Genomic DNA, 3882 nt, shown 5'->3' on the forward strand with positions numbered 1-3882 from the left:
AGTCGGAAGATTTGAAAAGTATGTATAGTCCCCAGGAGTACGTTTCCGTCGAGCGCGGGGCGATTGGGAGTACAAGATGATGGAGCAGAAAAGGTCCAGACGAGTCTGGGAGTTCTCAAAAGTGGAAAGCCGATACGAGATTGGGAGGTGGATACCATGGTTCGATAAGTCGACGGGTGTTCTGTACCAACTTTTCTCATTTCCCCAGCTAGGTCCTCAAGCAGAGTTGTGAGGGCTAACTCCCCAGCAGATCCGAGGTCTGTGGATTCCCTAGCCGAGTCAGGACGGTTATCCTCGGCAGGTTTAAACGGTGTTTCCTCAGCAACTAGGCCTGAAGGTTGCTATTCCCCGAGTGGAGCGGGTTTCAATGAAATATATCTCCAACAGTGTTCATCCTACCAGTGGATCGGATAATTTTCCGTAGCAGACTGATATCTGCATCCCCAGCTGAGTGTATCCTACGTGTGGATTGCATGGGTAATCCCCAACGGAGTAGCATTCGCTTCCCTAGCAGGGTCAGGATGGTTATCCCCAGCAGGTGTCAGATCGATGCTTCCCCAGTTGCCAGGCCTGGAGGTGGCTGTTTTCCCAGCAGAGTATCTGTGGGCATTTCCCCAGTGAAGTCGTCAGGTATCTGTGAGGTTTTCTCGAAGCAGAGTCGAGATTTATATCCTCAGCAAGTCAAAAGATTGTTGTATCCCCACAGAGTGCATTGGTGGTTCTTATCCCCAGCAAATTCCCGAGCGGATTGGGTGCAAAGGAGGTTTCCTCAGCAAGGGTTGCCTTTTCCCAGCAGCAGTGCTATTCCCCAGCAGGGTGGAGTTGGAGCAATGGCGAGTTCCTCAGCAGAGTGTCTCGTGCTTCCCAGAAGAGTCCCTTGAGGGGGATATTTTTTATGCATTCATCATGTAAATAAGCATAGCATATTGCATAGCATTTCCATAATTAATCGCGTAGCATTTCCATAATTATGGAGCATTACGCAGAAAATCCAATCATGCATCATTGCAAGCATAGGCTAGTCTCAAGCCGTGGTTACCGTTTGAGATATGGTTCTGCCAGTGGGTGAAGATGCTACTCGAGCCGTGATTACCGTTTGAGGAGTGGTTTCACTAGTTGGAAAATCATCAGTATTGCAAGTATCAGTTACTCGGGCCGTGATTACCGCTTGAGATTTGATGTTCTCCAGTAGTGCGATACTGGAGGAGATTTTTTCCGTCGGACAGAGATGGAGATGTGACGCGTTCAGCGCGATTCAAGCCGTGGATACCGCTTGATATTTGGTTTCACCGGATGGTGAAGATGTTACTTGGATAAGTTCAACATCGTGACGCGTTCAGCGCGATTCAAGCCGTGGATACCGCTTGATATTTGGTTTCGCCGGATGGTGAAGATGTTACTTGGATAAGTTCAACATCATGACGCGTTCAGCGCGATTCAAGCCGTGGATACCGCTTGATATTTGGTTTCGCCGGATGGTGAAGATGTTACTTGGATAAGTTCAACGTCATGACGCGTTCAGCGCGATTCAAGCCGTGGATACCGCTTGATATTTGGTTTCGCCGGATGGTGAAGATGTTACTTGGATAAGTTCAACGTCATGACGCGATCAGCGCGATTCAAGCCGTGGTTACCGCTTGAAGGTTTGGTTTCATCAGATGGTGAAGATGGTACTCCGAGGAGTTCAGCATCACGACATCAGATCAGCAATGTTCCCCAGTAGTGCGATATTGGAGGAAATGTTTCCGTCGGACAGAGATGGAAATAGTATCAGAAGACGTTACGCGATCAGCGCGATTCCGGGGTTCAAATGGAGAAAAGGAGATGTTGAGGCATTTTCTGGAGATGGGGTTCAAATGAAGAAAGGGAAGTGTTGCGACATTTTCTGGAGGTCGGGGTTCAATCAGAGAAGAGTATATGCTGAGGCATTTTCTGGGGTTCAAATGAAGATTGGAGTTGAAGAATGTATCCGGGATGAGGTCCTTAGGATTATCTTCTGTTCATGTGTCACCTTAGACTCTGGCTGAGGCTGATGGAGGTCGTTATAGGTGTCTTTTGAGGAAGAGATACACATGCTACCTTCCTTTTGCGAAGGTATACCCTCTGATATGTCGCCCTCAGAGTGGTGTTTGGTGTTATTTCCGACGTTGCCAGCGGAATTATCACAAGAAATTGGAGATCGGGGTTCAAATGGAGAAAGGGAAATGTGGAGACATTTTCTGGAGACGGGGTTCAAATGGAGAAAAGGAGATGTTGCGGCATTTTCTGGAGAACGGGGTTCACAATGGCGACCGTGAGTTATCGTCAGGCGACTGGGGTTCAAACTGGAGAATGGGGTTCATTATTTGGCAAATAGGAGAGCGGGGTTCAAATGCAGTGATCAGGGATCATTTGCGCGAAAGAAAAGTTTCGGGGTTCAAGAAAATGAAAAATAAAGAAAATTTCGGGGTTCAAGAAAATAAAAAGGGATTATCAGAAAAATTTCGGGGTTCAAGAAAAGCATGAAAAAAAAGAAGAGAAAGAAATAATAATCCCGAGCGGATGAGTGGTATTCAGGCCGTGGTTATCCCTGCGTTACCATTTATTTTGGTATCCAGGTCGACGTTTCCGTTTTGGGGTTCAAGCCGAGTTTTCTCCGTTCTGGACGGATTTTTCTTCAAGATTGTTTCTTCGCCGATTCTGACAGGCGTTGTTAATTATTTTCCCGATCAGAGTGCAAATTGTTCGTCTGTTCTTGGTATTCAATCACTCTTCATCCTGATCATCTGAAAGCCGAGGCTATTCATATCGACAGGTTCACAGTGGATTGAATAGGGGCAGCTGTAACACCTCAAAATTTGCCCTCCTCTCTTGGGACTAGCATAACATATTACATATCATTTTAGGTCATTAGGCATTGCATATTGCATATCATGTGGTTACATTGTGCAAATCATCCTCCCAAGTCTTGATCAGGAGGTGAAGAGGTCATGTGCATGCTAGGGTTTCATTGGACTGGTCATTAATCATCTGAGGATGTGGAGGTCCAAATTAGGGTTTTGTGATTCTCAAAGGAGCTTGGTCTTCATCTTGATTGAAATGATACATCATCATCATCATGGTCTTGTTATCATCAGGAGATTGATCATATTCCTTGAGATTAGGGTTTTGACCACTGGTCAACCCTAATCAGTTGCATTGGGCCAATCAGGGCATAGCAAGGAGATGGGGTCTATGATGGATATGGGGATCATCATGTGATTATATGGAGCTTATTGAGGCTAGGGGTTCATCCTTGAGCCATTTCATCAGAAGACTGGGGCTCAGATTGATCAATGCCTGGCCAAATTCATCTATCAGTTGAAAGAGTCAACTGTGGTCAGCTATGCATGATTTGATGTTTTTGGAGGTGAAAATGAGTTGGATACACTTCATTCATGTTGGAACAAGTGTTATTTGACATGTCAAAGCTTAAGAATGAAGAAAATCAAGTCAGGACAAAAATTGCCAAAAATAGAAAGTGACTTGTAATGGAAGTTTCCAAAAATGGAAAGTTTTTGACCTCAAAATTACATGTCCAAGGAAGCTTCAAATGAAAATTTGTTCAACATGAAAGTTGTAGATCTTGGCCTCACCTTTCCAAAAAGTCCAAGAACTTGAAATTCCCGTGTATGGTTGACAAGTTATGGTCCATTCAATTTCAAAAAAGACCTATAATCAGGGGGGCATAACTTCCACATGGAGTGTCCAAATTGAGTGATCTTTTTATGTGCAAACTCCATTTGACATGTACTTTCATGGTGCATAATTGGAATTCCTCAAAAATGGTCAATGCAAAAAGTCAATTTTCAAGTGTATAGTTAAAAATCCAAGGGCAAAAAGGTCCAAGTTGAGAAATAATGA

The sequence above is a fragment of the Lathyrus oleraceus genome, chromosome 6 (genome assembly GCF_024323335.1).
Source record: "Lathyrus oleraceus cultivar Zhongwan6 chromosome 6, CAAS_Psat_ZW6_1.0, whole genome shotgun sequence".
NCBI lineage: Eukaryota > Viridiplantae > Streptophyta > Magnoliopsida > Fabales > Fabaceae > Lathyrus > Lathyrus oleraceus.